The sequence below is a fragment of the Arachis stenosperma genome, chromosome 3 (assembly GCF_014773155.1).
Source record: "Arachis stenosperma cultivar V10309 chromosome 3, arast.V10309.gnm1.PFL2, whole genome shotgun sequence".
In the NCBI taxonomy this organism is placed as follows: Eukaryota; Viridiplantae; Streptophyta; class Magnoliopsida; order Fabales; family Fabaceae; genus Arachis; species Arachis stenosperma.
Genome location: NC_080379.1, coordinates 100551159 through 100565495, shown reverse-complemented (window position 1 = coordinate 100565495; position 14337 = coordinate 100551159). Strand labels below are relative to the sequence as shown.

The window sequence follows — 14337 nt, the reverse complement described above, 5'->3', positions numbered from 1 at the left end:
AATTTACGCACGCGACGCGTCCATGTCGTATGTGCATTAGGGAGGAAATAAATTGAACAGAGAGTCACGCGAGAGCGTGGTTGGAGGTGTGCCTTCGGCACAAATCGCCCCACGTGAACACGTCACTGACGCATCCGCGTCACATGCAAAACACGCCTCCCACGCATCCGCGTCACCCACGCGGCTGCGTGACCTGGTAATCGACGTAAAAAGGGTGTATGGCCGAAAGTTGCACTAGAATTGGGCTGGACTCGTGCTAGCAGCACAAGCTCTACCACGCGAACGCGTGCCCCACGCGTCCATGTCAATCCCCATAATATGGCTTTCACGCGATCGCGTCACCCACGTGGTCGCGTCACCCAAAATCTTGGCAAAATGAGTTTCAAACAGAAAGTTGCACGAGCGCGCGGCTGCCCTCGTGCTAGTAGCACGAATTCACTCACACGACCGCGTGCCCCTGATGATTGGATTTTTGACAGTTTAGAATTTCACTAATGAAATCTCGTTGTAAAGTATAGTTTCTAAACCAAACAATAATCCTTTCATACAAAAAGTTGTTTGTCACTAGTACAAACCCCTAAAATTTATAAACTGAAGTATTGGACCTCGGGTCGTTCTCCCTAGGAATTGTAATGAAGTGTCTTGTTATTGGTTGTGAGTTATGTTTGGGGTTTTTAAGATTTTGGACAAGAAATATAAATGGCAAAGAAAATAAACTAACAACTAACAAAGCTCTTGGCAAGATATGAGAACTAGAAGTCCTATCCTAGTTATCCTCCTCAATTGTGATAACAAATTGTCCATTACTCCCACTTAGTTAACCTCTAACCATGGAGGAAAGTCAAGTGGATGAATCAATTTGATTCCTCAAGTCCTAATCAACTCCTAAAGGAAAGACTAGCTTTAGAGGCATTCAAAACAATTAGCAACTTCTAATTATCAATCAACAAAGGAATTAGATAACTCAAGAGTCACTAATTACTCTACCTAGGCCAAGAGGAACAAAACCTACACTAAAATCCAACCAAGCATTTCATCAAACACTTGGAAGGCACAAAAGAAAAGCATAGTAAATTGACAACAAGAATGAAATCTAATAACAATTATTGAAAGGAATTAACAACAACAATCAAGAAAATCACAATTATCATGAATTACCTCAAATTGCATTATTGAAAGAAAACAAAGGAACAACAATCTATCCAAAACAACATGAAGAATTACAATTATCAAAGCACATAACTAGAAAGAGGAAGTGGAGAAGATTAAAACTTGATAAAAGAGAAGTGAATTTAAGCATGAATTAAACCAAGATCTAAGAAGAGAGATTAACCTAAACCTAATCCTAATTCTAGAGAGAAGTGAGAGCTTCTCTCTCTAAAACTACTCTAAACTAAAGCTATGACTAATGGTAACTAGATTCAATGTCTTCCCCCTTCAATCCTTGATCCTTTTATTCCTTTCTATCAGCAATTGGCGCCAGAATGGGTTCAGAAACCCCTCAAAATCGCCAGGCACGTGTTGCTTTAATGAAGTCATGTGCGGGTTGCGACGCGTGCGTGCACGGTACCCGTGCGCGTCCTTGGCCGATTCTGCAATGTGCGCGCGAGCGCCTTGTGCGCGTGCGCGTGCTTGGCTGATTCCACTTCTTTGACTTTTTATGCTTCTTTCCACTTGTATGCTTCCTTCCTTGCTCCCTTTGATCCATGCCTAGCCTATTTCAATCCTGGATTTACTAGCAAACACATCAAGGCATCTTATGGAATCAAAGAGGAATTAGAATTCATCAAAATAAGGCTTAAAAAGCATGTTTTTACACTTAAGCACAAATACGGGAGAGATTACAAAACCATGCTAATTCATAGGCTAAATGAGAGAAAAGGTCATCAAAATACTCTAAATTCAATACAAGATAAACCCTAAAAATGGGGTTTATCAGCCCCACGCGGCCGCGTCACTTGACAATTGCGCCAACCACGCGAACGCGTCCCTTACGCGTTCGCGTCGCCTACGCTGCACAGCTTATCCATTCTGGCGTTTAACGCCCAAAATGCTACCCTTTTGGGCGTTAAACACCCAGCTAGGTACCCTGGCTGGCGTTTAAACGCCAGTTTTCCTTCTTCACTGGGCGTTTTGAACGCCCAGCTTTTTCTGTGTAATTTCTCTGCTGTATGTTCTGAATCTTTAATTCTCTGTATTATTGACTTGAAAAGACACAAATTAAAAAAATTTTTGAATTTTTAATGATGAGGAATAATCAAAATGCCACTAAGATCAAATAAACAATGCATGCAAGACACCAAACTTAGAAGTTTGTATACTACTGACACTAACAAATTGAGAATGCATATGAGAAACAACAAAACACTCAAGACAAGAGAATTTAAAGATCAGAATAAGGAAATCATCAAGAACAACTTGAAGATCAATGAAGACACATGATTGAATTCGAAAAAATGCAAGAAGAATAGAAACATGCAATTGACACCAAACTTAAAATGAGACACTAAACTCAAACAAGAAACATAAAAATATTTTTGATTTTAAGATTTTATAATTTTTTTGGATTTTTCGAAAATTGAGTGGAAAAGAAAATACAGAGATTCAAAATTTTTAATAAGTATTCCAGGAATCATGCAATGTTAGTCTAAAGCTTTAGTCTAAAGAAATTAGACATGGCTAGCCAAGCTTCAGCAGGACATTACATTCAAGAGCTAAATTGATGAGAATCAATCAGCTTTGGTGATGATAAGAACATCACCTTGAAACTTTAGAATTCATTCTTAAAAATTCTGAAGAAAAATACCTAATCTAAGCAACAAGATGAACCGTCAGTTGTCTGATGAGCGGATAATTTATACGCTTTTTGGCATTGTTTTTAGGTAGTTTTTAGTAAGTTCAAGCTACTTTTAGGGATGTTTTCATTAGTTTTTATGCTAAATTCACATTTCTGGACTTTACTATGAGTTTGTGTGTTTTTCTGTGATTTCAGGTAATTTCTGGCTGAAATTGAGAGACCTGAGCAAAACTCTGATAAGGAGGCTGACAAAGGACTGCTGATGTTGTTGGAATTTGACCTCCCTGCACTTAAAATGGATTTTCTGGAGCTACAGAACTCCAAATGACGCGCTCTCAACGGCGTTGGAAAGTAGACATCCAGAGCTTTCCAACAATAAATAATAGTTCATACTTTATTCGGGAATTGATGACGTAAACTGGTGCTCAACGCCAGTTCCGTGTTGCTGTCTAGAGTAAAACGCCAGAAACACGTCACGACCCGGAGTTGAACGCCCAAAACACGTTACAACTTGGCGTTCAACTCCAAGAGAAGTCTAAGCTCGTGGATAGATCAAGCTCAGCCCAAACATACACCAAGTGGGCCCCGGAAGTGGATTTATGCATCAATTACTTACTCATGTAAACCCTAGTAGCTTGTCTAGTATAAATAGGATAATTTACTATTGTATTAGACATCTTTGGTCTCAGTTTTGTTTTATTCTTCATCTTAGGAGGCTATTGATCACGTTTTGGGGGCTGGCCATTCGGCCATGCCTGAACCTTTCACTTATGTATTTTCAACGGTGGAGTTTCTACACACCATAGATTAAGGGTGTGGAGCTCTGCTGTACCTCAAGTTTCAATGCAATTACTACTATTTTCTATTCAATTCTCTTTATTCCTGTTCTAAGATATTCGTTGCACTTCAACTTGATGAATGTGAAGATCCGTGACACTCATCATCATTCTCACCTATGAACGCGCGTGACTGACAACCACTTCCGTTCTACCTTAGACCGGGCGCATATCTCTTGGATTCCTTAATCAGAATCTTCGTGGTATAAGCTAGAATTGATGGTGGCATTCATGGGAATCCAGAAAGTCTAACCTTGTCTGTGGTATTCCGAGTAGGATTCCAGGATTGAATGACTGTGACGAGCTTCAAACTCCTGAAGGCTGGGCGTTAGTGACAGACGCAAAAGAATCAAGGGATTCTATTCCAACCTGATTGAGAACCGACAGATGATTAGCCGTGCTGTGACAGAGCATTTGGACCATTTTCACTGAGAGGACGGGATGTAGCCATTTACAACGGTGATGCCCTACATACAGCTTGCCATGGAAAAGAGTAAGAAGGATTGGATAAAAGCAGTAGGAAAGCAGAGATTCAGGAGGAGCACAGCATCTCCATACGCCTATCTGAAATCCCCATCATTGGATTACATGAGTAACTTTATCTTTATTTTATGTTTATTATTTATTATATATTTTCGAAAATCCATAATCAATTATTATCCGCCTGACCGAGATTTACAAGATGACCATAGCTTGCTTCATACCAAAAATCTCTGTGGGATCGACCCTTACTCACGTAAGGTATTACTTGGATGACCCAGTACACTTGCTGGTTAAGTTGAACGGAGTTGTGTCCACACATAGCAAAGAGCCATAATAATGATTCCATACAATAACAAAGAATACTACATTGAGGTGATCACAATTTCGTCCACCATGTTTTTGGCGCCGTTGCTGGGGATTGTTCGAGTGTGGACAACTGACGGTTCATCTTGTTGCTCAGATTAGGTAATTTTCTTTTCAAAAAATTTTCAAAAATCTTTTTCAAAATTTTTCTTTTCTTTTTCGTTTTTCCAAACTTTATTTTCGAAAAAATTAATAAAAATCCAAAAAAATTAATAAAATAAAAAAATTTTTTGTGTTTCTTGTTTGAGTCTTGAGTCAATTTTTAAGTTTGGTGTCAATTGCATGCTTTTAAAATTTTTTCTTGCATTTTTCGAAAATTCATGCATTCATGGTGTTCTTCATGATCTTCAAGTTGTTCTTGACAAGTCTTCTTGTTTGATCTTAATGTTTTCTTATTTTGTGTTGTTTGTTGTTTTTCATATGCATTTTTTGTTTGTTAGAGTCCATGCATTACAGATTTCTAAGTTTGGTGTCTTGCATATTTTCTTTTTCTTTGCATCAAAAATTTTTCAAAAATATGTTCTTGATGTTCATCATGATCTTCAAAGTGTTCTTGGTGTTCATCTTGACATTCATAGTGTTCTTGCATGCATTATTGGTTTTGATCCAAAATTTTTATGTTTTGGGTCAATATGTGTTTTTCTCTCTCATAATTAAAAATTCAAAAATAAAAAAATATCTTTTCCTTTTTTCTCTCAAAATTTTGAAAATTTGAAGTTGACTCAGTAAAAAATTTTCAAAATTAGTTGTTTCTTACAAGTCAAATCAAATTTTCAAATTTTAAAAATCTTATCTTTTCAAAATATTTTTCTTATCTTTATATCAAATTTTCGAAAGTACACTAACAAATAATATGATTGATTCAAAAATTTTAAGTTTGTTACTTTCTTGTTAAGAAAGGTTCAATCTTTAAATTCTAGAATCCTATCTTTTAGTTTCTTGTTAGTTAAGTAATTAATTTTAATTTTAAAAATTAAATCTTTTTAACTTTTATCATATCTTTTTCAAAAATTTTATCTTTTTTAAAATTTTGATTTCAAAATATCTTATCTAACTTCTTATCTTCTTATCTTTTCAAATTTGATTTTAATATCTATTTCAACTAACTATTTGACTTTTTATTTGTTTCTTATCTTTTTCAAAACTACCTAACTACTTTTCCCTCTTCAATTTTCGAAAATACCTCTCTCTTTTTCAAAAATTCTTTTTAATTGTTTTAAATTTTAATTTTAATCATATCTTATCTTTAATTTTCAAAATTACTAACTCCTTTTCAAAAATTAATTTTTGAATTCTCCCTCTCTTTTTTTATTCTATTTAATTATTTATTTACTAACACTTCTCTTCATCTCTCTTCATCTAAAAATCTGAACCCATTCTTCTTTACTCTTCTCCCCTTTCTTCTTCTACTAACATAAAGGAATCTCTATACTGTGACATAGAGGATTCCTCTTCTTTTTTTGTTTTCTTCTCTTTCATATGAGCAGGAACAAGGAAAAAGGCACTCTTGTTGAAATTGATCCTGAACCTGAAAGGACTCTCAAGAGGAAACTAAGAGAAGCTAAACAATCCAGAAACAACCTTTCAAAAATTTTCGAACAAGAGAAGGAGGTGGCAGCCGAACCCAACAACAATAATGCAAGGAGAATGCTTGGTGACTTCACAAAACCAACATCCAAATTTGATGGAAGAAGCATCTCCATTCCTGCCATTGGAGCCAACAATTTTGAGCTTAAGCCTCAACTAGTTGCTTTAATGCAACAGAACTGCAAGTTTTATGGACTTCCATCTGAAGATCCTTACCAGTTTTTAACTGAGTTCTTGCAGATTTGTGAGACTGTTAAGACTAATGGAGTAGATCCTGAAGTCTACAGGCTCATGCTTTTCCCTTTTGCTGTAAGAGACAGAGCTAGAATATGGTTGGATTCACAACCTAAGGATAGCCTGGACTCTTGGGATAAGTTGGTCACAGCCTTCTTGGATAAATTCTTTCCTTCTTAAAAGCTGAGCAAGCTTAGAGTGGATGTTCAGACCTTCAAACAAAAAGATGGTGAATCCCTCTATGAAGCTTGGGAAAGATACAAGCAGTTGACCAAAAGGTGTCCATCTGGCATGTTTTCAGAATGGACCGTATTAGATATATTCTATTATGGTCTATCTGAGTTTTCGAAAATGTCATTGGACCATTCTGCAGGTGGATCCATTCACCTAAAAAAAAACACCTGCAGAAGCTCAAGAACTCATTGACATGGTTGCAAATAACCAATTCATGTACACTTCTGAGAGGAATTTCGTGAATAATGGGACACCTCAGAGGAAGGGAGTTCTTGAAATTGATGCTTTGAATGCCATATTGGCTCAGAACAAAGTGTTGACTCAGCAAGTTAACATGATTTCTCAAAGTCTGAATGGATGGCAAAATGCATCCAACAGTACTAAAGAGGCAGCTTCTGAAGAAGCTTATGATCCTGAGAACCCTGCAATAGCAGAGGTAAATTACATGGGTGAATCTTATGGAAACACCTATAATTCATCATTGAGAAATCATCCAAATTTCTCATGGAAGGATCAACAGAAGCCTCAACAAGGCTTTAACAATGGTGGACGCAATAGGCTGAGCAATAGCAAGCCTTTTCCATCATCTTCTCAGCAACAGACAGATAATTCTGGACAAAACACTTCTAATTTAGCCAATCTAGTCTTTGATCTGTCAAAGGCCACTTTCAGTTTCATGAGTGAAACAAGATCCTCCATCAGAAATCTGGAGGCACAAGTGGGCCAACTGAGTAAGAAAGTCATTGAAACTCCTCCCAGTATTCTCCCAAGCAATACAGAAGAGAATCCAAAAGGAGAGTGCAAGGCCATTGATGTAATCAATATGGCCAAATGCACAAGGGAGGAGGAGGACGAAAATCCTAGTGAGGAGGACCTCCTGGGACGTCTCTCAAGCAAGAAGGAATCTGAGGCTCATATAAAGACCATAGAGATCCCATTAAATCTTCTTCTGCCATTCATGAGCTCTGAAGACTATTCTTCCTCTGAAGAGGATGAAGATGTGACTGGAGAGCAAGTTGCTCAATATTTAGGAGCTATCATGAAGCTGAATGCCAAGTTGTTTGGTAATGAGACTTGGGAAAGAGCACCTCCCTTGCTCATTAATGAACTAGATACCTGGATTCAGCAAATTTTACCTCAAAAGAGACAAGATCCTGGCAATTTCTTAATACCTTGTACCATAGGCACCATGACCTTTGAAAAAGCTCTATGTGATCTAGGGTCAGGGATAAATCTTATGCCACTCTCTGTAATGGAGAAGCTGGGGATCATTGAGGTACAACCTGCCTTGTTCTCATTACAATTGGCAGACAAGTCATTAAGACAATCTTATGGAGTAGTAGAGGACGTGTTAGTAAAGGTTGAAGGCCTTTACATCCCTGCTGATTTCATAATCTTAGACACTAGGAAGGAAGAGGATGAATGTATCATCCTTGGAAGACCTTTCCTAGCCACAGCAGGAGCTGTGATAGATGTCAACAGAGGTGAATTAGTCCTTCAATTGAATGGAGACTACCTTTTGTTTAAGGCAGTGACAAAAGAGAGTAAGCATGAAGAGCTTCTCTCAGTTCAGAGTCAAGAAGAGCCCCCACAGTCAAACTCTAAGTTTGGTGTTGGGAGGCCACAACCAAACTTTAAGTTTGGTGTTAGGACCCCATATCCAAACTCTAAGTTTGATGTTGGGAGTTTTACAACATTGACCTGATCACCTTGTGGCTCCGTGAGAGCCCACTGTCAAGCTATTGGCATTAAAGAAGCGCTTGTTGGGAGGCAATCTAATTTTTAATTATCTAATTTTTATTTTATTTTATTGTTATTTTGTGTTTTATTAGGTACATGATCATGTGGAGTCACGAAAAAAAATTAAAAATTAAAAATAGAATAAAAAAAAGCAGAAGAAAAATCACGCCCTGGAGGGAGGACATACTGGCGTTCAACGCCAGTAAGGAGCATCTGGCTGGCGTTCAACGCCAGAACAGAGCATGAATCTGGCGCTGAACACCAGAAACAAGCAACATTCTGGCGTTTGAACGCCGGAATGTGCCTTGAGAAAAGCTGGCGCTGAACGCCAGTAACAAGCATGGAACTGGCGTTCAACGCCAGAAACATGCTACACATGGGCGTTGAACGCCCAGAGTGTGCATCATCTCGGCGTTTAAACGCCAGAATGGTGTGCAAAGGCATTTTACATGCCTAATTGGTGCAGGGATGTAAATCCTTGACACCTCAGGATCTGTGGACCCCACAGGATCATCTCAGGATCTGTGGACCCCATAGGATCCCCACCTAACATATTACCCCCTTCACCACTCACATCCATCCACTCTTCCCCATAAACCCCACCTACCTTCAAAATTCAAAAACACTTTCCCACCCAATCCCACCCTAAATGACCGAAACTACACCCTCTCCCCTCCCTATATATACCCTTCCATTCTACTTCATTTCCACACAAGAAAACCCCCTCTTCTATACCTTGGCCGAATCCATCTCCCCTCACTCTCCTTCATATTTTCTTCTTCTTCTTCTTCTCTTCTTTCTTCTATTGCTCGAGGGCGAGCAATATTTTAAGTTTGGTGTGGTAAAAGCATAAGCTTTTTGTTTTTCCATTACCATCAATGGCACCTAAGGCTAGAGAATCCTCTAGAAAAGGAAAAGGGAAGACAAAAGCTTTCACCTCCGAGTCATGGGAGATGGAAAGATTCATCTCCAAAAGCCATCAAGACCACTTCTATGATGTTGTGGCAAAGAAGAAGGTGATCCCTGAGGTCCCTTTCAAGCTCAAGAAAAATGAGTATCCGGAGATCCGACATGAAATCCGAAGAAGAGGTTGGGAAGTCCTAACCAACCCTATGCAACAAGTCAGAATCTTAATGGTTCAAGAATTCTATGCCAATGCATGGATCACTAAGAACCATGATCAAAGTATGAACCCGAGCCCAAAGAATTATCTCACAATGGTTCGGGGGAAATACTTAGATTTTAGTCCGGAAAATGTGAGGTTGGCATTCCACTTGCCCATGATGCAAGGAGATGAACGCCCCTACACTAGAAAGGTCAACTTTAATCAAAGGTTGGACTAAGTCCTTATGGACATATGTGTGGAAGGAGCTCAATGGAAAAGAGACTCCAAAGGCAAGCCAGTTCAACTGAGAAGATTGGACCTCAAGCCTGTGGCTAGAGGATGGTTGGAGTTCATTCAACGCTCCATCATATTCCCATTAGCAACCGATCTGAAGTTACTGTGGATCGGGCCATCATGATTCATAGCATCATGATTGGAGAGGAAGTAGAAGTTCATGAAGTCATCTCCAATAAAATCTACAAAATAGCCGAAAAGCCCTCCACCATGGCAAGGCTAGCTTTTCCTCATCTTATTTGCCATTTATGTTACTCAGCTGGAGTTATTATAGAAGGAGACATCCCCATTGAAGAGGATAAGCCCATCACCAAGAAGAGGATGGAGCAAGCAAGAGAGACCCTCCACGGATCTCAAGAGATGCATGAGGAAGCTCATCATCAAGAAATCCCTGAGATGCCTCAAGGGATGCACTTTCCTCCCAACAACTATTGGGAACAACTCAACACTTCCTTAGAAGATTTGAGCTACAATGTGGAACAATTAAGGGTGGAACATCTTGAGCACTCCATCATTCTCCATGAAATAAGAGCAGATCAAAGAGCAATGAGGGAGAAGCAACAAAGGCAAGGAAGGGACATAAAAGAGCTTAAGGACATTGTTGGTCCTTCAAGAAGAAGACGCCACTAAGGTGGATTCATTCCTTGTTCTTATTTCTTCCTGCTTTTTCGGTTTTTATGTTATGTTTATCTATGTTTTGTTTCTCTACTTCATGATCATTAGTATGTAGTAACTATGTCTTAAAGCTATGAATAAAATCCATTAATTCTTCACCTCTCTTAAAAGAAAAATGTTTTTAATTCAAAAGAACAAGAAGAACATGAATTTTGAATTTATCCTTGAATTTAGTTTAATTATATTGATGTGGTGACAATACTTTTTGTTTTCTGAATGAATGCTTGAACAGTGCATATTTTTGATCTTGTTGTTTATGAATGTTAAAACTGTTGGCTCTTGAAAGAATGATGAACAAAGAGAAATGTTATTGATGATCTGAAAAGTCATAAAAATTGATTCTTGAAGCAAGAAAAAGCAGTGAAAAAAGAAAAGCTTGCGAAAAAAAAAGTGGCAAAAAAAATAGAAAGAAAAAAAGAAAAAGCAAGCAGAAAAAGCCAATAGCTCTTAAAACCAAAAGGCAAGGGTAAAAAGGATCCAAGGCTTTGAGCATCAATGGATAGGAGGGCCCAAGGAAATAAAATCCAGGACTAAGCGGCTAAACTAAGCTGTCCCTAACCATGTGCTTGTGTCATGAAGACCCAAGTGAAAAGCTTGAGACTGAGTGGTTAAAGTCGTGATCCAAAGCAAAAAAAGAGTGTGCTTAAGAGCTCTGGACAGCTCTAACTGGGGACTCTAGCAAAGCTGAGTCACAATCTGAAAAGGTTCACCCAGTCATGTGTCTGTGGCATTTATGTATCCGGTGGTAATACTGGAAAACAAAGTGCTTAGGGCCACGACCAAGACTCATAAGTAGCTGTGTTCAAGAATCAACATACTTAACTAGGAAAGTCAATAACAATATACCAAATTCTAAAGTTCCTAGAGAAGCCAATCATTCTAAACTTCAAAGGAAAAAGTGAGATGCTAAAACTGTTCAGAAGCAAAAAGCTACAAAGTCCCGCTCATCTAATTATAAATTAATATTCATTGATATTCTGGAATTTATAGTAAATTCTCTTCTTTTTATCCTATTTGATTTTCAGTTGCTTGGGGACAAGCAACAATTTAAGTTTGGTGTTGTGATGAGCGGATAATTTATACGCTTTTTGGCATTGTTTTTAGGTAGTTTTTAGTAAGTTCAAGCTACTTTTAGGGATGTTTTCATTAGTTTTTATGTTAAATTCACATTTCTGGACTTTACTATGAGTTTGTGTATTTTTCTGTGATTTCAGGTAATTTCTGGCTGAAATTGAGGGACCTGAGCAAAACTCTGATAAGGAGGCTGACAAAGGACTGCTGATGCTGTTGGAATCTGACCTCCCTGCACTCAAAATGGATTTTTTGGAGCTACAAAACTCCAAATGGCGCGCTCTCAACGGCGTTGGAAAGTAGACATCCAGAGCTTTCTATCAATATATAATAGTTTATGCTTTATTCGGGAATTGACGACGTAAACTGGCGCTCAACGCCAGTTCCATGTTGCTGTCTGGAGTAAAACGCCAGAAACACGTCACGAACCGGAGTTGAACGCCCAAAACACGTTACAAATTGGCGTTCAACTCCAAGAGAAGCCTCAGCTCGTGGATAGATCAAGCTCAGCCCAAACATACACCAAGTGGGCCCCGGAAGTGGATTTATGCATCAATTACTTACTCATGTAAACCCTAGTAGCTAGTCTAGTATAAATAGGATAATTTACTATTGTATTAGACATCTTTGGTCTCAGTTTTGTTTTATTCTTCATCTTAGGAGGCTATTGATCACGTTTCGGGGGCTGGCCATTCGGCCATGCCTGAACCTTTCACTTATGTATTTTCAACGGTGGAGTTTCTACACACCATAGATTAAGGGTGTGGAGCTCTGCTGTACCTCAAGTTTCAATGCAATTACTACTATTTTCTATTCAATTCTCTTTATTCCTGTTCTAAGATATTCGTTGCACTTCAACTTGATGAATGTGATGATCCGTGACACTCATCATCATTCTCACCTATGAACGCGCGTGATTGATAACCACTTCCGTTCTACCTTAGACCGGGCGCATATCTCTTGGATTCCTTAATCAGAATCTTCGTGGTATAAGCTAGAATTGATGGCGGCATTCATGGGAATCCGAAAGTCTAACCTTGTCTGTGGTATTCGAGTAGGATTCCGGGATTGAATGACTGTGACGAGCTTCAAACTCCTGAAGGCTGGGCGTTAGTGACAGACGCAAAAGAATCAAGGATTCTATTCCAACCTGATTGAGAACCGACAGATGATTAGCCGAGCTGTGACAGAGCATTGGACCATTTTCACTTAGAGGTGGGATGTAGCCATTTACAACGGTGATGCCTACATACAGCTTGCCATGGAAACGAGTAAGAAGGATTGGATAAAAGCAGTAGGAAAGCAGATTCAGGAGGAGCACAGCATCTCCATACGCCTATCTGAAATCCCCATCATTGGATTACATGAGTAACTTTATCTTTATTTTATGTTTATTATTTATTATATATTTTCGAAAATCCATAATCAATTATTATCCCCTGACTGAGATTTACAAGATGACCATAGCTGTTAATACCAACAATCTCTGTGGGATCGACCCTTACTCACGTAAGGTATTACTTGGATGACCCAGTACACTTGCTGGTTAAGTGAACGAAGTTGTGTCCACACATAGCAAAGAGCCATAATAATGATTCCATACAATAACAAAGAATACTACATTGAGGTGATCACAATTTCGTCCACCATTGTCCAAACTCAAACAATCCTCGGCAACGGCGCCAAAAGCTTGGTGCACGAAATTGTGATCATCAATGGCGCCATCAACATGGTACGCTCAATTGCAATCTCAACTCTTTATCACAACTTCGCACAACTAACCATCAAGTGCACTGGGTCGTCCAAGTAATAAACCTTACGCGAGTAAAGGTCAATCCCACGGAGATTGTTGGTATGAAGCAAGCTATGGTCATCTTGTAAATCTCAGTCAGGCGGATTCAAATGGTTATAGAGGATTAATGATTAAAAGATAAATAAAACGTAAAATAAGGATAGAGATACTTATGTAATTCATTGGTGAGAATTTCAGATAAGCGTATGGAGATGCTTTGTCCCTTCCGTCTCTCTGCTTTCCTACTGTCTTCATCCAATTCTTCTTACTCCTTTCCATGGCAAGCTGTATGATAGGCATCACCATTGTCAATGGCTACAGTCCCGTCCTCTCAGTGAAAATGTTCAGTGCGCTCTGTCACAGCACGACTATTCAGCTGTCGGTTCTCGATCATGTCGGAATAGAATCCAGTGATTCTTTTGCGTCTGTCACTAACGCCCCACAATCGCGAGTTTGAAGCTTGTCACAGTCATTCAATCATTGAATCCTACTCAGAATACCACAGACAAGGTTTAGACCTTCCGGATTTTCTTGAATGCCGCCATCAATTCTAGCTTATACCACGAAGATTCTGATTAAGGAATCCAAGAGATAAACATTCAAGCCTTGTTTGCTTGTAGAACGGGAGTGGTTGTCAGGCACGCGTTCATAAGTGAGAATGACGATGAACGTCACATAATCATCACATTCATCATGTTCCTGGGTGCGAATAAATATCTTAGAACAAGAATAAGCCGAATTGAATAGAAGAACAATAGTAATTGCATTAATACTCGAGGTACAGCAGAGCTCCACACCTTAATCTATGGTGTGTAAAAACTCCACCGTTGAAAATATATAAGAACAAGGTCTAGGCATGGCCGAGAGGCCAGCCTCCAATGATCTAAGAACTAGATGTCCAAAGATGATCAAAAGATCTAAAGTAATCCAAAGATGAAAATACAATAGCAAAAGGTCCTATTTGTAGAGAACTAGTAGCTTAGGGTTTACAAAGATGAGTAAATGACATAAAAATTTATTTCCGGGCCCACTTGGTATGTGCTTGGGCTGAGCATTGAAGCTTTCATGTGTAGATACTTTTCTTGGAGTTAAACGCCAGCTTTTGTGCCAGTTTGGGCGTTTAACT

General features: G+C 38.8%; 1 non-coding gene across 1 annotated transcript; it reads right to left on the bottom strand.

The window, feature by feature from the left end:
• Positions 1 to 6489: 6489 nt before the first annotated feature.
• LOC130972210 (small nucleolar RNA R71) lies at positions 6490 to 6593 on the bottom strand. Its single transcript, XR_009083403.1, has one exon. It is a non-coding gene; the product is annotated as a small nucleolar RNA R71 (small nucleolar RNA).
• Between the last annotated feature and the right edge of the window lie 7744 nt (positions 6594 to 14337).